Source organism: Brassica rapa, unplaced genomic scaffold (assembly GCF_000309985.2).
Source record: "Brassica rapa cultivar Chiifu-401-42 unplaced genomic scaffold, CAAS_Brap_v3.01 Scaffold0985, whole genome shotgun sequence".
NCBI classification, from domain to species: domain Eukaryota; kingdom Viridiplantae; phylum Streptophyta; class Magnoliopsida; order Brassicales; family Brassicaceae; genus Brassica; species Brassica rapa.
This window is the reverse complement of record NW_022610921.1, coordinates 32,920-55,314: the sequence shown is the minus strand read 5'-3', so window position 1 is coordinate 55,314 and position 22,395 is coordinate 32,920. Positions and strand designations below refer to the sequence as shown.

At 44.2% G+C, this 22,395-nt stretch overlaps 1 long non-coding RNA gene across 1 annotated transcript; it reads right to left on the bottom strand.

The window, feature by feature from the left end:
* Positions 1-1,414: 1,414 nt before the first annotated feature.
* LOC117131483 lies at positions 1,415-18,907 on the bottom strand. The gene is made up of 2 exons (XR_004454651.1): positions 18,795-18,907; positions 1,415-1,764 (listed from the first exon to the last, which is right to left on the bottom strand). It is a non-coding gene; the product is annotated as an uncharacterized LOC117131483 (long non-coding RNA).
* Between the last annotated feature and the right edge of the window lie 3,488 nt (positions 18,908-22,395).

Sequence of the window (22,395 nt, the reverse complement as noted above, 5' to 3'; positions counted from 1 at the left end):
AAATATGTAAACTCTGCCATGAATAAAATCAGTCTATGTTTTTGAGTTTGTTTTGTTTCTTCTCTGAGTGAGAGAGAGAGTTCTTTAGCTAGTTCATCGGTTTGAACCGGCTTGTTGATTTGGTGGTCAGCCAATCATCTTTGTGTGTCGTTTGGTGGTTAACCAACACACTACATTTGTTCTTAGGTGGTTAGCCTTAGATCGTGGGTATATCAAGAGCCATTCCGCATCTCTTGACGATCCTTTCAATCCTTCTCAGTTCCAGAAGTGCCGTTTGCCTTCTCGGATCATATCCAACACCCAGCTAAAGTGATCCTCCCTATCTTAGGGTTCTTCACTTTGGACACACACAGACAGACATGGACTGCCACGGACGTCTTTTGTGTGCAGACGGACACCCACGGACGTCTTGTGTGTACTGAACAGACAGCCCACCTGGGCCAAAATCACCCAAACAGTCCACGGGAAGGGCCAGCGTGCTGAGTCTAAGGACCAACGTGCTGACATGTGTACTGATGGACAGCCACGGATGTCCTGTGTGTGCTGACGGACACAGACGGTCACACATGGACACACACGGACAGCCACAGACGTCCTGTGTGTGCTGATGGACACACACGGACGTCCTGTGTGTACTGAACAGACAGCCCACGTGGGCCAAAATCACCCACGGACAGCCAAAATCACCCGAGAAGCCAAAAATTCAAAACTTAATATTTTTGAAGAAAGTTTTCTGAAAGGAAACATCAAATATATGTCAACAAAGAGTATATGATGTCAAGTGTTGATCAAAAGTTGCTGTAAACATCCGTTTAGACCACAAAACCCCTGAACTTTGTAGCATGAAAAAGACATGGTTAGAAACAAAAGATATCATGACAATTTACCAGAAAATAGTTTTAACCATTTATATGAAGCATGCAAAAAATCAGAATCAAATTCGAAGTATTTTATTTTTTACATTTAAAATACTTCCGGAACACAACCAATATCTATTGGTGACAGACTGAAAAAAAGTGTTTTGTCTATATAAGGGGTAAGCACTCTTCTGAGCCTATCCTCAGTACCCGAAGGGGTATGTAGTGTTCGACTGCTCGGTCCAACACTATTGATGGCTGGGTTGAGGTCGATGGCCGGATTGTCTCCGGTGAATTTTCCGGTAACATTTCAGGCGGACCGTTTTGCCCCTAACTTCAAATTTTCGCGCTTGTGTGGTATTGGCCTGGTTTCATCCGTCTTCCAGTTGCTCTTTTGATTACATCTCAAGAGTGGTTGGAAAGATTGATGTTAGCAGGGAAAATGAACATTCGGCGTATGAGTGATGATTGGATAGCTAGTGTTTGTAGGCTCTGTGCTCGCGCACCCAACTACAGACCAACTATCCTCCTCAGTTTCTTCACTAGCATAGTTTTATGCTTGTTGAACTGATCCGGGGCCTGTGTTGCGTACCTATCTGGACGGAATTGTTAAGCTTTGCTTAAAATGTTGTTTGCGGCATCTCCTTTAGTGGGGAAATCATGAACACATAAGCCGGCCCTTGTGATCCTTGCGTCTTTGCATAATTTATGCATTGTTCGCAAAGGTGAATAAGCTGTTTGCCGAGATCTCGGTTACGAAAATATTATGGTGGTGACTCGAAAAAATTCTGTCCTGCTAAGCACGTTTGTCTCCGGACAAAAGATGACGGTCAAGTCTGCATCTGTTCCCACTTTCCATTTGTTTGCGGGAATATGACGTGGTCTTGCCCTGATTTATGAATGCTACCTGGTTGATCCTGCCAGTAGTCATATGCTTGTCTCAAAGATTAAGCCTGTAAGACCCGTTCCTGGTCTCTTGACCCAACTGGATACGAATGCTTACTTATTAATTTCTTTGCTCGTTTGATCCATTTTAAGTTTTTTATTTGCTAAGTCTTATTCGAATATGAGGTTCATAAACAAAGGAACAGATTGCACAGCGGAATAACAATGTATAAACTTTGTATTACTTAGAAACATGAGATTCAATACACAACTTCTTAACAGTCTCATAGACAATCACTAGTTCATCCCTAGTATAATCTAACCACACGTTACACAGCCTCTCACTGACCGAGCCTTCACGGCTTTTTGGCTTGACCAGAACCATCCTTAGTTCCTGAAACCACAACCATATAAGCATTAACCATAACCGAGAATAGAACGGATTGATTCTACAATGCTTGGCTTGGTTCCTAGAACTTAGATAAACCTCAGTCAACATAATCATAAAACGTATGAACCTACCTACCGTATCCTAAGTCATTCAACCAACCACCCCTTGACTTAGAATCAGAAAGATAGTCCAGAATAGATAAACAGAACACACGAACAGATCCGGATCGTCCCCAAAGACCAATCCATCTAACCGGATAGAATCTAGGTGCAACCGGCCAATCGAGTCCGACTCGATGGCCCAACGGACTCCCTTACCTGATCCGGCCTTAGGCCTGGATCCAATCGGCCGAGTAAGCCTCAAGCCTAATCCGGAAGGCTTAGCAACCGGTCAAACCTTGAGACTCCACCTTGGCTTAGACAAACCGTGACCTTGTCTTGACTAGACAAGCCATAGGCTGATCCATAAGGATCGGTCCTAACCAGTCCCGAAAGACACCGTTTGGAACATGTACCCTTTGGCCATTCGTGCCTCTTGGACACTCGTGACTCTTGACAACTCGTGCCCTTTGGGTCATTCCCAACCGTTCGTCCTAACCGCCCAATCTTGGTGCGATCGGATCATCCCACTAACCGACCCGTGTCTAGGCTAGCGTTTTGATTATGTTCGGCCAAAGCCTAGGGACGTTTCCCTTGGACTCAACCAACACAACCTTTCGTGTTTTACCAGAGAGAAGAGAAGAGAAACGAATTGAAACAGATAAGGAGAGCCGGATGGGACTTAGGAACCGAGCAGAGCCGCGGTGCGGTCGCATGGACCGTCCGTTCGGTCTGATGGAGCCACGGCCCATCACATACCTTGTGAACCACGTCTGGGTTCTCCATGCTCTTCTCCTTGTCTTGATCTTCCATTCTTGACCGGAGTTAGTTCTCAAACGATCAGAGTCGCCGGAACACAACACCACCACAATCGGCCTTTCTCTTGGCCGGAACTCTCTCTTTCTCTCTTTCTTTCTCTCTACGGTTTTCTCTGAGTATTTTACTCTGGAATTGGATAATGAAATCGACCAGAGAGCCCTCATATTTATAGAAAACGAGGGGGTAAGTCTTGCCCCACGAACAGGCATGACTTGCTAGCGAATGGGCACCATCGGCCAAGGGTTGTCCCCTTTCGGCCACATGCATCCCTTCGCCCTTTCTGATTGGGTTTGGGGTCGGCCACAAGCCCAACCCACGCCCCAAGCCTCCTGGACTTTAGCCCACGGCCTTGTCCTAAGACCCAACAGCCCATGGCCTCATGGCCGGACCTCACAGCCCGCCACTGACCCGGACCCGGACCATCGGCCTAAAGCCCAGACAGTCCGTCTAGCTGAGATGAGCTGACTCTCAGCTGCCTCAGCTGAGTGAGCTAGTAGTCCAGCTAGTGGAGCTGACTTAGTAGGGACTGAGCTGTAGTGAACTGAACCTAGCTTCATTGAGCTGGCCGAGCTACTCGTCCACTTCGTCCAGCTACCGTCTTACTCGTCCTAGCTGTCTCTTAGCTTGTATAAGGTTAAGTCTAAGTTTCCTTATGTCCTTAACCTTCTTTCTCGACCATGGAACGCTTGCCTTGATGTCCTAAGACTGGCTTGCACGTTTCCTCGAACCATGGCCGTCCCAACAATCCTACTCAGGATTGGGGGCGTGACAAGTCTCCCCCCCCCCTTGGGATGGATTCGTCCTCGAATCCGAATCGAATGCTTCCTCGGAAACAAACTGATCCAACCATTCTGGGTACTCTGCTTTCATTCTAGCTTCGGTTTCCCAAGTGATTATATCCTCACCATTACAGTCCCAGACGACCTTGACCATCTGGACCGTCTTCTTCCTTGTTGCTTTTTCCATCCTATATATGATTCGAACTGGCCTCGTTTCCAAGGTTAGGTTCTTACCAAGATCGTCTGGAATGGCAGGAAGAGCGATGTCTTGGTCCGTCAAACATTTCCGAAGTTGGGAGACGTGGAACACATTATGGAATGCGTCCATCTTGGCCGGCAAGTCCAACTTATAGGCCATCATCCCAACTCTTTCAATGACCTTGAATGGCCCCAAGTATCTTGGATCTAACTTCCGTCTTCCGGAGATCCGGACTCGTCCTTTGAAGGTAATCATTTTGAGATACACCAAGTCACCTACTTGGAACTCGAGATCTTTCCTTCTTTGATCTGCATAGTTCTTTTGGCGATCTTGTGCCTGTCTCATCTTGTCCCTCAAAAACTTGATCTTTTCGGTTGTCTCTTTGACAATCTCCGGACCAATCATGCTGTGTTCCCCAACTTGGGTCCAGCATAAGGGTGTCCTGCATGGACGCCCATACAGAGCTTTGTATGGCGACATGCCAATACTACTATGGAAGCTATTATTGTAAGCAAATTCTACCAGAGGTAGATGTTTCTCCCAGGAATCACCCCAGTCTAGAACACATGCTCGCAACATATCTTCCAATGTCTGGATCGTACGTTCAGACTGTCCATCTGTCTGTGGGTGATAGGCTGTACTCATGTTCACTCTTGTTCCTAAAGCTTTTTGGAAAGCCTTCCAGAAGTAAGATGTGAATCTTGAATCCTTATCTGAAACTATGCTTGCCGGCACACCATGTAGTCGGACGATCTCATCAATGTACTTACGTACAATCTGATCTACCCCATCCGACTTTTTGATAGCCAGGAAGTGTGCTGATTTGGTTAGGCGATCAACCACAACCCAAACCGCATCTTTCTTATTCCTCGTGGTAGGGAACCCAGTCACAAAGTCCATTGTGATGTGATCCCATTTCCATTCTGGAATAGGCAAGCTTTGTAATAACCCACTAGGCACTTGATGTTCTGCTTTGATGAGTTGGCAAGTGGAACACTTGGCCACCCATTCCGCGACATCGGCCTTCATACGGATCCAATGATAGAACTTCTTAAGGTTCTGGTACATCTTGGTCGCACCAGGATGAACCGAGAATCTGGATTTATGAGCCTCCCTCATAATCTCTTCCTTTAGACTCCTATCATTAGGAACACTGATCCGACCGTTTACTAGGATTGTACCATCCTTTGCAGTTTGGTACTCCGTCCTATCATTCTGAGCAACCTTGTTTAGGTTCTCGTCCTGACCTTGAGCCAACCGAATTCGGGTAAGCAGGTCGGCCTGATTGACCGCCTCTAATCCGAGTGGTTCAGACTCTTTGGTCGATGCGTTCAACCGTAGGGCACGAACCGTATCGTCCAGGTCATCCGCTTCTCGTTCGGCTGATACGTCGGCCCTTCTCCGGCTCAAGGCATCTGCGACCATATTAGCCTTTCCCGGATGATAGGTGATATCCAGATCGTAATCAGCTACAAACTGCATCAACCTTCTCTGCCTTAAGTTTAACTCAGGCTGGGTGAATATATACTTAAGACTCTTATGGTCCGTAAGTATCTGAACCTTGGCACCATACAAGGATGATCGCCAAATCTTTAAGGCGAACACTACCGCAGCCATTTCAAGGTCATGGGTGGGGTAGTTTCCCTCATGGTTTCTCAACTGCCTTGACGCATAGGCGATGACCTTCCCATGATGGGTTAATACGCAACCTAGTCCTGTTATGGACGCGTCCGTATAAACCACATAGGGTTGGTCGGCCTCTGGAAGAACCAGAATGGGTGCGCTAGTCAGCATGTCCTTAAGCGCGGAAAAACATTTCCCACACTCCTCAGACCATGTGAACTTAACGTCCTTCCCGGTCAACCGTGTCATAGGCTGAGCCAAGCTTGCGAATCCTTTCACAAACTTTCTATAATAACCTGCCAGCCCTAGGAAGCTCCTGACTTCCGTGGCACTGCGTGGTCGAGGCCAATCCTTGATTGCCCTGATCTTCTCTGGATCCACCGAGACGCCCTCACCGGACACAATGTGGCCGAGAAACCAAATGCTCTTCTGCCAAAAACTGCATTTACTGAGTTTTGCATAGAGCTTGTGTTCCCGTAATCGTTCCAGCACGGCTCTCAGGTGTTTCCGATGAGATTCCTCATCCTTGGAGTAAATCAGGATATCATCAATGAAGATGATCACTGATTCGTCCAGGAAGTCTCGGGCTTAGTACTTATGGTCTACGACACATAATACTAGCCATACACTTCGTCATGACTCTTAGCCAATCCCGAAGTTATCAACACCAACGTTTACATCAAGAAGCATCACATCAATACTCTTACTCCGGCAACGTGAGTATCCATACTAGTGTTCGGCCATCGAACCATCGTCATGAAACATGATCCGACCACTAGACTTGATAAGCCATCGTCCACTTAGCATGTACTGATATTATCGGCCTTCCATTGCCATCATGTGGGTCTACACCCTACATAAGGCATATGGCGCCTATCCTACTTACCAACCCGAGGTTGATGTTAAGATATCCCACTTAGCCTCTACGGCCAGAACCATCCATCCATTGACCATGGATTATGGTTCATACATCAATCATGTTGTACGGATTGCACTAGCCCTTAAGGCCTTTGCTATTTCCTTACACTCATGTATTGACCTATATGACAACCCATTGCCATCATGTGGGTCTATGCCCAACATAATGCATGTGGTGTCCTTGTGACCATCGAATCACTCGTACCCTTTTCGGTCCCGTTCCGTTTGTACCCTTTCAGTCCCGACCCATTCGTACCCTTTCGGTCACGACCCGTTCACATCCGATGGATCATGATACGTTTGTACCTCTTGGATCACGACACGTTCGTACCTCTTGGATCACGACACGTTCGTACCTCTTGGATCACGACATGATCGCAGATCTTGGATCACGATACATTGCTTCCTTGGGATAACGATGCACTCTTTGGTCATTGGTACCCTTTGGTCCTCGTACCCTTTGATACTTTCAACCCTTGGTATCTCGTACCTCTTGTTTACTTGCATCCTTTGGTATCTAACAATGTTTGGTAACTCATGACCCTTGGAAACACGCAACCTTTGGCGACTAGTACCGTTTTGATCCAACCTTTCGGCAATGGTTAGCAATCAACGTAACCAACCATGATCCCGGGGTCTATGACGTGGTAACATAGTTAACAATCACGTTCCATATAAATATATCATATAGACATAATAATATAAAGAGACAGAGATAGAACCACTCACAGCCGCTATAGCCCTTACCAATCGGTCAATTCGTCTCTCGGCTAACCACCCTTGGACCCTTGGTCCTTGGCGCCTATTTCCCTCCAGGAATAGGTCTTCCTATTGGCCTTAGTGACATATAAAATCCACGGCCTCATATGGCTAAAGCCATACTCACCATGAACCTGATCGTGCCCTTATTGCTTTGATCCCGGATTCTGCCCTTCCGGCTTGGATCCTCATTTCTCATTGGGGGATCCCTTTGTTTAGGACGTGTGTCCTTTGTTTCAGACAGAATGAGACAGAATGAGAATGAATGAATTGATATTTGGTCGTGCATCCTTTATATAGGCAACCAAAGGTCATGTGCGAAGGGACACATCTCTTCGAAGCACCCTTTTGGGACAGATCTTGGCCATCAATTATAATCAACGGTCCAGATCGTACCTGTTCAGAAATGGAAGGTTCCAGACATTATAGGCACGTCCAACCCAAGCCCAGACTTGGTACCCAAGCCCACGGCCTGCCCACAAGAGCTCAACGACTCATGGACCACATGGCCGGACCTCATGGCCCGCCACTGACCCGGACCCAGACCATCGTCCCGAAACTTGACAGTCCGTGTAGCTGAGATGAGCTGGCTCCCAGCTGACCCAGCTGAGTGAGCTAGTAGTCCAGCTAGTGGAGCTGACTTAGTTTGGATCGAGCTAGAGAGAACTTAGTTTAGCTTCATTTAGCTAACCGAGCTACTCGTTCACTTCGTCCAGCTATCGTCTAACTCGTCCTAGCTTGTTCTCTTCATCCTATTCAATCCGTCTAATTCCTTTGGTCTATTTATTGACATAGACTGAGATTTCCCATGATCCATTCTGATCATTTCACTCATCCCACCTTGTTCACGATCAATTCTCTTGATCTGAACCAAGGCAGTCACGTTTCTATCGAAACGTCTAGGCCCTATGTCAAGATCCCAGGACAGGGATGCGACAGCCAAAGTACTGAGTCCAAGGACCAGCGTGCTGATATGTATACTGATGGACAGCCACGGACGTCCTGTGTGTGCTGACGGACACACACAGACAGCCACAAACGTCGTAGGTTTGCTGACGAACACACACGGACGTCCTCTGTGTGCTGACGGATAGCCACGGACAGCCACAGACGTCCTGTGTGTGCTGGCAGACATCCAAGGACACACACAGACGGCCACGGACGTCCTGTGTGTGCTGACGAACAGCCACAGACGTCCTACGTGTGCTGGCGGACACTCACGGACACAGACAGACACACACAGACAGCCATGGACGTCATGTGTGTGCTAACGGACAGCCACATACAGCCATGGACATCCTGTATGTGCTGGCGGACACCCACGAACGTCCTGTGTGTACAGAAAAGACAGCCCACATGGGCCAAAATCACCCAAACAGTCCAGGGGAAGGGCCAGCGTGCTGAGTCCAAGGACCAGCGTGCTGATATGTGTACTGATGGACAGCCACAGACGTCCTGTGTGTGCTGACGGACACACACGGACACACACGGACAGCCACGGATGTCCTGTGTGTGCTGACGGACACACACGGACGTCCTGTGTGTGCTGACAAACACCCACAGACGTCCTGTGTGTACTGAACAGACAGCTCCCGTGGGCCAAAATCACCCGAACCATCCACAGGTAGGGCCAACGTGCTGGGTCCAAGGACCAGCGTGCTGATATGTGTACTGATGGACAGCCACTGACGTCCTGTTTGTGCTGATAGACACACACGGACAGCCACGGATGTGACACCCCCGATCGTAGATGACCGGAAATGACACGGTCGATGTTCCTCGATTGTCGATCTGAGGTTCTCAGAATACTTCCGATCGCCTTAGACAAACAACCAAAGAATACCAACGCTCCTATCGGATATAACTCTAGGCTTTTTAACCCGACTAAGCAATACCTGATAGTTAGTTCGTCCGGACAAGGACTAATATCATATGGAACCCGTACTTTAAAAAAAACAGTCTTTATATATCAATCAAAAGCATCTTACAAAATTTGTTATAAATTAACCTCTAGGTTTTCGATCAACAAATCTTATACATAAGATATATCAAAATGACTTTGCAAGGATAATAAAACTACCGCTGGCTAATGATGTTCCTTCCCGTCCTAGAGTAAGGTCTCCCGCCTGTTGGTTACCTGCATCACATATGAGTCATTAGTAACTAGTTTACTCAGTGAGCCTAGTCCCGCACCCCAACATATATTAATAATATCTCAAGCAATCAACTTCATTTGTATGCAGTGGAATTGTATTCCATATCTGGATATTTATATATAAGGAATATCCTTACATCATTGTGAATCTAATCATATACCTCACTTCCTATTCCCGTTTCTCATATCATTCATATAATCATATATATATATACCAGACCAGAGTAACCACAAAGGCTAAACGAGTCTAGCGAGTTAGCATCACCATCATCGCCATCAGATATTCAAAAATTGAACATCTAACACTGCATGCAGTTACACGGCGTCCAGGGTGCGACCCCATCATCGTGTCTTCATGACCTTGTTCCATATCGCAGGACTAATTCACGGTAATCATCATTCATACGGGAATATTTTGGAAGACATGTTTATAATAAGACTTCACATGATTAATACTTCCGTACTTAATTATATTTAATAATATACATATCTATTAGTACTTGAGAACAAGTACTAAAGTTTGGAATAAACCTCTATGATCATTCATTAATATTTAATAAGTGTTTACACTAAGTAAACACCTTACCAATTCAATATTGATCAAGAGACATAGCCTATCAATCATCTACAATCAGTCGTTCAATCAAAAAATATTCATTCACTACTCATCAATCATCTATCTACACTCACCTTTGATTCCATGAGATTGGCTAGGGAAGACTAGACTCGAGCTCAACTAATAACACTCCATTTCACTCCTAATTCAGAATGTGTGGATACAAGATCAGTCAGGTTGATTCTAACAGAAACTCTTCATGACCTTGTTCCATATCGCAGGACCAATTCACGGTAATCATCATTCATACGGGAATATTTTGGAAGACAGGTTTATAATAAGACTTCACATGATTAATACTTCCGTACTTAATTATATTTAATAATATACATATCTATTAGTACTTGAGAACAAGTACTAAGGTTTGGAATAAACCTCTATGATCATTCATAAATATTTAATAAGTGTTTACACTAAGTAAACACCTTACCAATTCAATATTGATCAAGAGACATAGCCTATCAATCATCTACAATCAGTCATTCAATCAAAAAATATTCATTCACTACTCATCAATCATCTATCTACACTCACCTTTGATTCCATGAGATTGGCTAGGGAAGACTAGACTCGAGCTCAACTAATAGCACTCCATTTCACTCCTGATTCAGAATGTGTGGATACAAGATCAGTCAGGTTGATTCTAACAGAAACTCTACTCAGCTAAGTTCAAAGCAGTTCAGTTTGGTTGAAGGATAATTCAGTTCAGCTAAGCCTTTAAAAAAATATCAAAGGGACATAACTGAAACAAGATCAATCCACATACAGGTTTAAAAACTAATCTGGACAGGATACTTAACAAATCATTCCACTTGTTCCAAACAAAACTTCTCTGAACTAGTAGCTATGGTTTACCGATTTCCTCAAACTTTAAGATGAACTTTGGTTGATATAAACTTCTATATGAACACACGTCTAACCTGATCAGGACAAGATACCCATGATAGGTTCAAGATCAGAAACAGACCAAATCGTTTTGGTTACCTAACAAGAACTGAAGCTCAAGTAAAACTGATCTCATCAAACCCATATGTTCTTACCGATAAAATCCAAGGCTAAAGAACTTGGGTGATTCTAAACTCTTGAACACCAAACCTTCATCTCTTAAACACACCAGAACACACCGATTAAAGTCACAGTATGGTGAGAAAGGGTCGTCCAAGCTCATTTCTCTTCCCTGATTTTTTTCTGAATTTTTCAACTAATTTTTCTCTTTTCTTTCTCTCTGGTTTTTCTTGCAGTAACAGGACGTCCAGAGGAGAGAAGAAGATGTTTTATACCATATGGGGTTGCTTCAGCTCAGGGTTTTCTCTTTACACAAAGTGGTAGTTTGGAGAAACATGTGGCAACCAGCTTCAGCACAAGCAGCTCACCTTTCCCTTACAAAAAGAAAGCTTCAAGCAGCTGAAGCAAACAGCTTGTGACCAGCATGTGACTTCTAATGAGCAAGCAGGTAAGCAAGTACGTGCATGTCATGTGACCTAATTACTGAGAAAGCAAGTAGGCTAGAAGGTGCAAGGCATGTGACTGTTCAGAACTAATTTTAAGAGTTTTGTCGATATTTTTCGGACTGTTTTGACTAAATATTTTTTATCATTTGAATCTCGTCCTGCTCTGAATAAACTCGCCTAGCATGAATAAAAATCGACAATAATAATTAACACTCGACCAGAACCATCAAGAGATGGTTTTTCAACCAAAAGACAGCCTGTCGAGAGATTAATTCACCGTGTCGATTTTTATTTAAATTCTGATCGATCAATCTTCAAACTGATCTTAAATAATTTTCTCGACCAAAATTCTATCTGCTTGTGTGGGTTATTACATTCTTTCCCCCTCAAAAGAATTCGTCCCTGAATTCTAAAAACGTAGTTGTACACTCTTTACTGAACAGTCTCTGAAAGGAGTTCTGGATATTAGATCTGACCTTATCTTAATCTGCCCATATCAAAACAACTCATGGTCGATCCCTTGATTCCCCCAACCGATCCTTTCTTTTCTTAGCGGCCACTTTCAAGATAACCAAATTCTTTATTCTGCACAATTCCTGTCAAATGCGGTCTGCATATTTTTTCTAACAATCTTGTATCTGTAGACTATCACTTCTCAACCTTTTCTATCTGGCTCTCACCCATAACAACAACATGAAGTTTGGAACGTGAGGTGATGTGTCATACGTGAATGTAACATCTCCAATCTGGTCGATGTTAACTTGATTAACCGTGCAACAATCAAACAAGAACATGCATGATCAATCACGCCAACATGATTCGGACCAGGGGTGCTACTCTCAAATAAACACACTCACCCATTCCAAGGATGATTTCACTTACAGTATTCTTTACACTTCTGATTTATCTGAAACGCTCTTCATAATCTTCTAACTACTACTAGAACTTGACAAGAACCACTTGGTGAAATCCCTAGGCTATTGCAGTGAATCCAGGTTCAACAAGATTACTGAACATGTTACTTTTTTTTTTAGATGTCGAACATCCTTTCAATGCCTTAAACACATCTTCATCTTCCCTGATTTATCAGACTGTCTTCTACTCTACTCCTTTTCATATTCTACTTTTTAAACGATCAAGTTACTAGAGTACACTTCTTCACCTTTTCCCAAAAGTTCTTGAACACGCCAGACTGATTTGAGTGATACTCGAACACTTCGTAGAATACCATTGTAGGCCAACAATAACTTGTCCTCTTCAAAAGACTTCTTTACTTAATATCCTAATTGAGCTCGTTAACTAGATAGCCAATCTCATTCTAGATAGAAACATACCGCTCTAACGGAAGTACTATGGAATGGGAAAGGCATACCATAACTTTAACTGGCAGCCCGTACTTCTAAATAAGAACAGTAGACTTGAATTCACAAAAGTGAATCCTCTCTAATACTATGACATCGCTCAGGAACTACAACCATGTGTTGTTCCCGAATCAAACACAATATGGGCGGAGAATTCCATCCATAGCCAAGGTCTCTTACGACACCTTGATCACAATTCACATAATTTTTTATTTTTTATTTCAACCATTCATAAAATTTTAAAAATGCACACAACACACAATGGGATAAGAAGCAAACCTGTGATTGGACCTTTCAGGGGTTTTGACGGTCCAGTCAACTATAAAGTGTAGGCTCTACCCAAATAGCCTAACACTTAGATGTGGACTAACGGTAAGGAAAAGCGGACAAGTTCAACAAGTGTTATCTTAGGTATAGGTAACGTAGATCGGGTAACTTCATGAGGAAGAGTAACCTAAAATCCTAACTCTTCACAAGAACCAACAAAGCGCGAATGATGCAAACGTTCCAGGATTTCCCAAACTTTGACAATCACGACCATTCTTTGATCTGCAGCGGTTGGAAAATAAACGGTCTGCATGACTTGGTTAACTTCTTCTGAAATAATAGCTTCTTTAACATTCACATCATACTCTAACATCTCCTCGAAGCTTTGAAACTCCATGGTCTTTTATCTACTCCAAAATTCTTGGCTAAGTTCCCATAGATTTTGCGTATGATATTTGGTTTATTCTCCAAACCATAATCGATGAATGAAATTCACTCGACCACATATCTCGATGTTGAAATTGTTGTATATGATTAACTCGACCTGAACCTTCTGGCGGAAACATCCCACTGTACCAACTCCATAAACTAAATCTTCAATCGGTCCCATACCTTGTGTATAAAATACTACTTCGTGAACTCTTGAAATCTGTCCAAATCGATCTCACCTCTCTGAAGAAAGTATTTTTCTCAGAGTGTTGCATCCCAAATCTTCCTCAAGCCATAGTATACCTTGAACGGTTTAGTCCTTCTTCCGTATCTTGTGGTCCCACTACTTCTTTCCATCATAAGCTTTAAGATGTCCTGTTGCCAACAGAAAGGTGCATGTGTGTCCATCGTCTTGTACTACAGTTGAACCATCCCTTCCTCCAAAGCTAAGCTCCAAACAAATTTTGAACAATTCAGGCTTGTACGGCTCTGTTTCTTGTACGTCTCAGCATAAGCTGGAGACTTGAGAAGCCGGAAGAATAAGTGCATCTAGGTGATCATGTGCAGTCTCATCGCTCTGAATTGGACCACAAACAACGCCCACCTTGACATCGATAACACACGAGTCCGGAGATGTATTCGATGTATAAACTCTGTCCCATATATCTCTTTAATGAATTGGTATCCTTCACTAAAACTAAAAAGAACGACAGGAAGGCATGACGTTACTGACTCTTAACAGGGCGGTAGTGAACCCGACCATGAGGGTAGGAAACTCGAGCATAATGATAGTAACACCGGTAAGCACAGTCCACCCGTTCAATCTTGTCGCGGTGCTTCTGCTATGAAAGATCACGGTTAGGTAACTACCCATGACTATCTATCCTAAAAAAAGGAACAAGCCAGCATATCCTAGTTATCCTTGCGACTCATTTTGACTCGAAAAACATTTGAAACAAGTCCCATTCTAGCATCGTATAACCGTGCTCTGATACCACCTTTGTGACACCCCCGATCGTAGATGACCGGAAATGACACGGTCGATGTTTCTCGATTGTCGATCTGAGGTTCTCAAAATACTTCCGATCGCCTTAGACCAACAACCAAAGAACACCAACGCTCGTATCGGATATAACTCTAGGCTTTTCAACCCGACAGAGCAATACCTGACAATTAGTTCGTCCGGACAAGGACTAATATTATATGGAACCCGTACTTTAAAAAAAAAAATTCTTTATATATCAATCAAAAGCATCTTACAAAATTTGTTATAAATTAACCTCGAGGTTTTTCGGTCAACAAATCTTATACGAAAGATATATCAAAATGACTTTGCAAGGATAATAAAACTACCACTGGCTAATGATGTTCCTTCCCGTCCGAGAGTAAGGTCTCTAGCCTGTTGGTTACCTGCATCACAAATGAGTCATGAGTAACTAGTTTACTCAGTGAGCCTAGTCCCGCACCCCAACATATATTAATAATATCTCAAGCAATCAACTTCATTTGTATGCAGTGGAATTGTATTCCATATTTGGATATTTATATATAAGGAATATCCTTCCATCATTGTGAATCTAATCATATACCTTACTTCCTATTCCCGTCTCTCATATCATTCATATAATCATATTTATATATATATATATACCAGACCCGAGAAACCACAAAGGCTAAACGAGTCTAGCGAGTTAGCATCACCATCATCGCCATCAGATATTCAAAAATTGAACATCTAACGCTGCATGCAGTTACACGGCCTCCAGGGTGCGACCCCATCATCGTGTCTTCGTGACCTTGTTCCATATCGCAGGACCAATTCATGGTAATCATCATTCATACAGAAATATTTTGGAAGACAGGTTTATAATAAGACTTCACATGATTATTACTTCCATACTTAATTATATTTAATACTATACATATGTATTAGTACTTTAGAACAAGTACTAAGGTTTGGAATAAACCTCTATGATCATTCATAAATATTTAATAAGTGTTTACACTAAGTAAACACCTTACCAATTCAATATTGATCAAGAGACATAGCCTATCAATCATCTACAATCAGTGCGTTCAATCAAAAAATATTCATTCACTACTCATCAATCATCTATCTACACTCACCTTTGATTCCATGAGATTGGCTAGGGAAGACTAGACTCGAGCTCAACTAATAACACTCCATTTCACTCCGATTCAGAATGTGTGGATACAAGATCAGTCAGGTTGATTCCAACAGAAACTCTACTCAGCTTAGTTCAAAGCAGTTCAGTTCGGTTGAAGGATAATTCAGTTCAGCTAAGCCTTTAAAAAAATATCTAAGGGACATAACTGAACCAAGATCAATCCACATACAGGTTTAAAAACTAATCATGACAGGAAGCTTAACAAATCATTCCACTTGTTCCAAACAAAACTTCTCTGAACTAGTAGCTATGGCTTACCGATTTCCTCAAGCTTTAAGATGAACTTGGTTGATATAACTTCAATCTGAACACACGTCTAACCTGATCAGGACAAGATACCCATGATAGGTTAAAGATCAGAAAAAAACCAAATCATTTTTGTTACCTAACAAGAACTGAAGCTCAAGCAAAACTGATCTCATCAAACCCATATGTTCTTACCGATAAAATCCAAGGCTAAAGAACTTGGGTGATTCTAATCTCTTGAACACCAAACCATCAGCTCTTAACCACACCAGAACACACTGATTAAAGTCACAGGATGGTGACAAAGGGTCGTCCAAGCTCACTTCTCCTCCCTGATTTTTTTCTGAATTTTTCAACTAAATTTTCTCCCAGATTTTTCTCTTTTCTTTCTCTCTTTCTCTCTGAATTTTCTCTGGTTTTTCTTGCAGTAACAGGACGTTCAAAGGAGAGAAGAAGATGTTTTATACCATATGGGGTTGCTTCAGCTCAGGGTTTTCTCCTTACACAAAGTGGTAGTTTGGAGAAACATGTGGCAACCAGCTTCAGCACAAGCAGCTCACCTTTCTCTTACCAGAAGAAAGCTGCAAGCAGCTGAAGCAAACAGCTTGTGACCAGCATGTGACATCTAATGAGCAAGCAGGTAAGCAAGTAGGTGCATGTCATGTGATCTAATTACTGAGAAAGAAAGTAGGCTAGAAGGTGCAAGGCATGTGACTGTTGAGAAATAATTTTAAGAGTTTTGTCGATATTTTTCGGACTGTTTTGACTAAATATTTTTCATCATTCAAATCTCGTCCTGCTCGGAATAAACTCGCCTAGCATGAATAAAAATCGACAATAATAATTAACACTCGACCAGAACCATCAAGAGATGGTTTTTCGACCAAAAGATAGCCCGTTAAGAGATTAATTCACCGTGTCGATTTTTATTTAAATTATGATCGATCAATCTTCAAGCTGATCTTAAAGAATTTTCTCGAACAAAATTCTATCTGCTTGTGATGGTTATTACAACGGACGTCCTGTGTGTGCTGACGGACAGCCACGGACGTCCTGTGTGTGCTGGCGGACACGCAGGGACGTCCTGTGTGTACTGAACAGACAGCCCACGTGGGCCAAAACCACCCAAACAGTCCACGGGAAGGGCCAGCGTGCTGAGTCCAAGGACCAACGTGCTGATATGTGTACTGATGGACAGAAACGGACGTCCTGTGTGTGCTGACGGACACATACGGACACACACGTACAGCCACGGACGTCCTGTGTGTGCTGACGGACACACACAGACGTCCTGTGTGTGCTGGCGGACACCCACGGACGTCCTGTGTGTGCTGACGGACACACACAGACGTCCTGTGTGTGCTGGTGGACACCCACGGACGTCCTGTGTGTGCTGACGGACACACACGGACACACACGGACAGCCACGGACGTCCTGTGTGTGCTGACGGACAGCCACGGACGTCCTGTGTGTGCTGGCGGACACCCACGATCGTCCTGTGTGTACTGAACAGACAGCCCACTTGGGCCAAAATCACCCAAACAGTCTACAAGAAGGGCCAGGGTGCTGAGTCCAAGGACCAACGTGCTGATATGTGTACTGATGGACAGCCACGGACGTCCTGTGTGTGCTGACGGACACACACAGACGTCCTGTGTGGGCTGACAGATAGCCACAGACAGCCACAGACGTCCTGTGTGTGCTGGCGGACACCCACAGACACACACGGACACACACCGACTGCCACGGACGTCTTGTGTGTGCTGACGGAGCCGCGGACGTCCTGTGTGTGCTGGCGGACACCCACGGACGTCCTGTGGGTACTGAACAGACAGCCCTCGTGGGCCAAAATCACCCAAACAGTCAACGGGAAGGGCCAGTGTGCTGATATGTGTACTAATGGACAGCCACAGACGTCCTGTGTGTGCTGACAGACACACATGGACACCCACGGACGTCCTGTGTGTGCTGATGGACACACACGGACGTCCTGTGTGTGCTGACGGACACCCACGGACGTCCTGTCTGTACTGAACAGACAGCGCACATGGGCCAAAACCACCCGAACAGTTCACGGGAAGGGCCAGTATGCTGAGTCCAAGGACCAGCGTTCTGATATGTGTACTGATGGACAGCCACGGACGTCATGTGTGTGCACACGGACACACACAGACACACACGGAGAGCCACGAACGTCCTGTGTGTGCTGACGGACAGTCACAGACAGCCACAGACGTCCTGTGTGTGCTGGCGGACACCCACAGACGTCCTGTGTGTACTGAACAGACAGCCCACGTGGGCTAAAATCACCCAAACAGTCCACAAGAAGGGCCAGCATGCTGAGTCCAAGGACCAGCGTGCTGATATGTGTACTGATGGACAGCCACGAATGTCCTGTGTGTGCTGACGGACTCACACGGACACACACGGACAGCCACGGACGTCCTGTGTGTGCTGACGGACACACACGGACGTTCTGTGTGTGCTGGCGGACACCCACGGACGTCCTGTGTGTATTGAACAGACAGCCCACATGGGCCAAAATCACCCAAAGAGTCCACGGGAAGGGCCAGTGTGCTGATATGTGTACTGATGGACAGCCACGGACATCTTCTGTAGATTCGAAGAAATTATGTCCCGTTAAGCACGTTTGTCTCCGGACAAAAGATGACGGTCAAGTCTGCATCTGTTCCCACTTTCCATGTGTTTGGGGGAATATGACGTGGTCTTGCCCTGATTTATGAATGCTACCTGGTTGATCCTGCCAGTAGTCATATGCTTGTCTCAAAGATTAAGCCATGCATGTGTAAGTATGCACGAATTCAGGCTGTGAAACTGCGAATGGCTCATTAAATCAGTTATAGTTTGTTTGATGGTAACTACTACTCGGATAAACGTAGTAATTCTAGAGCTAATACGTGCAATAAACCCCGACTTCTGGAAGGGATGCATTTATTAGATAAAAGGGTGACGCGGGGTCTGCCCGTTGCTCTGATGATTCATGATAACTCGACGGATAGCATGGCCTTAGTGCTGGCGACGCATCATTCAAATTTCTGCCTTATCAACTTTCGATGGTAGGATAGTGGCCTACCATGGTGGTAAAGGGTGACGGAGAATTAGGGTTCGATTCCGGAGAGGGTGCCTGAGAAACGGGTACCACATCCAAGGAAGGCAGCAGGCGCGCAAATTACGCAATCCTGACACGGGGAGGTAGTGACAATAAATAGCAATATCGGGCTCTTTGAGTGTGGTAATTGGAATGAGTACAATCTAAATCCCTTAACCAGGATCCATTGGAAGGCAAGTCTGGTGCCCGCAGCCGTGGTAATTCCAGCTCCAATAGCGTATATTTAAGTTGTTGCAGTTAAAAAGCTCGTAGTTGAACCTTGGGATGGGTCGCCCGGTCCGCCTTCGGTGAGCATCGGTCGGCTTGTCTCTTCTGTCGGCGATATGCTCCTGGCCTTAACTGGCGGGGTCGTGCCTCCGGCGCTGTTACTTTGAAGAAATTAGAGTGCTCAAAGGAAGCCTACGCTCTGTATACATTAGCATGGGATAACATCATAGGATTTTGATCCTATTGTGTTGGCCTTCGGGATCGGAGTAATGATTAAAACGGACAGACGGTGTAATAACCCTCACGAGCAGATAGATTTTTGGTGGAGAAAAATTCTTTAAGATGAGTTTGACGATTGGTAGATCAGAATTTAAATAAAAATCGATACGGTGAATTAATATTTCGACGTGGCTAGCTTTTGGTCGAAAGACCATCTCTTGATGGTTGTGGTCGAGTGTTAATTATTATTGTCGATTTTTATTCATGCTGGGCGAGTTTATTCAGAGCAGGATGAGATTCGAGAAAAATATTCAGTCGAAACAGTCCGAAAAATATCGACAAAACTCTTAAAATTATTTCTGAACAGTCACATGCCTTGCACCTTCTAGCCTACTTGCTTTCTCAGTAATTAGGTCACATGACATGCACCTACTTGCTTACATGCTTGCTCATTAGAAGTCACATGCTGGTCACAAGCTGTTTGCTTCAGCTGCTTGTATCTTTCTTCATGGAAGGGAAATGTTCAGCAACTTGTGCTGCTTGGTGTGCTGAAGCATGTCACCAGCTGTCTAACCTCATATTTGTTTTTTGTGGGAGAAAACCCTCATCTGAAGCAACTCCTTATTATATAAAATACCCTCTTCTCTCCTTTGGACGTCCTGAAAAAGATAGAAAATCAGAGAAAAGTTCAGAGAGAAAGAGAGAAAGAAGAGAGAAAGAAGAGAGAAAAATCTGTTAGAAAACTAAGTTGAAAATTTCAGAAAAAATCAGGGAAGAGAAGTGAGCTTGAACGATCCTTTCTCACCATCTTGTGACTTTAATCAGTGAGTATTTGTGTGGTAAAGAGTTGGAGACTTGGTGTCCTGAAGTTGAGAATCACCTATGTTCTTCAGCCTTTGATTTTATTTGGTAAAGATGTAAGTTGTTGTGTGGATCAGTTTTATGTGAGCATTTTTGTTGGATTGACTGCGATTCAGCTTTTTTCTGATTGAGTCCGACCTTTTCTTGATGTAGTACTGATCAGGCTTGGTGTGGCTTCATCTTAAGGTGGAGTATCAGTTGAGTTCAGACAGTGTTTGATTTGAACCGGTAAACTGTTTTGCCTTTTGATCTAGATCAGTTTAGATTGTAACCAGCTGGCTGAGTTGTTGTTCTTCCTCTCTGGATTAAGTTCTTAATCCCTTGTGTGGATTTATATTAGTTCAGTTCATGGTCTCCTAGCATCTAGACAGCTTAACTGAAACGATTTATGTTTGAACCGAACTGAAGCTGCCTTGAACTTGCCTTTGTAGCTGTACTGAATCTTGAGCTGTGGGGTTGAACCGGACTGATTAACCTTTTTCCAACCGTTCTGTTATTGGTACTGATGGTCAAGGATAGTGTTCGGATCAGCCGAATCCTTGTGGTGGTTGTAAATCGAGAATATTCCAGAAGTCGAGTGTGATTAGCTTGAGCTCGAGTATAGTCTTCCTTAGCCAATCTCATGGATTTAAAGGTGAGTCTAGATAGATGGTTGATCAATACTGAATGTAGATGATTGATAGGCTTTGTCTCTTGATCAAATATTGAATTGGTGAGTGTTTACATTATGTAAACACTTATTAAATATTTACGAATGATCATAGAGGTTTATTCCAAACCTTTGTACTTGTTCTCAAGTACTAATGCATATGTATAGTATTAAATATATAAGTATAAATCATGTGAAGTCTTATTGTATGCTCACTCTCCCGAGAGTTCCCGCATTACCGTGAATTGTTCATGCGATACGGAACAAGGTCACGAAAACACGATGATGGGGTCGCACCCTGGAGGCTGTGTAACTGCATGCAGCGTTAGATGTTCGATCTTGGAATATATAATGTATATGGTGGTTATATTTAATTCCCTGCTAGGCTCGGTTGGCCTTGGTGATTTTCCGGGTTTAGTCTATATATATATATATATATATTGTTGGGGTCAAAAACGGTTACGACGGAATTACCACCCGAAAATCCTCGGAGATCGTATTTCCGAAAGAGATAGTAAAAGGAGAGATGTAATTTTCGTAAAAATAACCAATACGAAGTTTTTACGAAGAAGTATCCTTTGGGATTCAAACCGAACAAACCAAGCTCGGTCACCGCGCATACACGCCGTCCGATCGCTATGCAGCAACCAAACCTGAGCCAAGCTCGGTCGCTACGTAGCAACCGAGCTCGAGCCAAAGCTCGGTTGCTACGTAGCGACCGAGCTCGAGCCAAAGCTCGGTCGCTACGTAGCGACCGAGCTCGAGCCAAAGCTCGGTCGCTACGTAGCGACCGAGTTCGAGCCAAAGCTCGGTCGCTACGTAGCGACCGAGCACTCGTCTCGCTCGGTCGCTACGTAGCGACCGGGCTCGAGCCAAAGTTCGTTCGCTGTGTAGCGATTGAACCTTTCCGAACATCGATACGACACCAGTTCTCGCATTCTCGTCAAACCTTCGAATGCTATCTCCCGAAGACCGTAGCAAGCTCAGTCCATGTTTCCCGCTATTCTAATTCATCAATCAAACTTCGCGGATTAGAAACCGCGGAAAACTCGTAGTAAACGTGTCGAGTCGGAAGACGGCCCAAAGGGTCCTAAAACACGACTCGAGGCCCATCCTACGATTTTTCCTAACCAAAAGCCCGTGAACCACAGCATGGTTCACGCTTGGCCAACGAGGAAGGATAAATGTCAAGTTTCCGCGGATAAATACGGAAGTTTTAAAGATAATTGTGAAGATCGGTAAAAATGGAATATCTCCATTTTTATGCTATGACGGCTTAAGGGCAG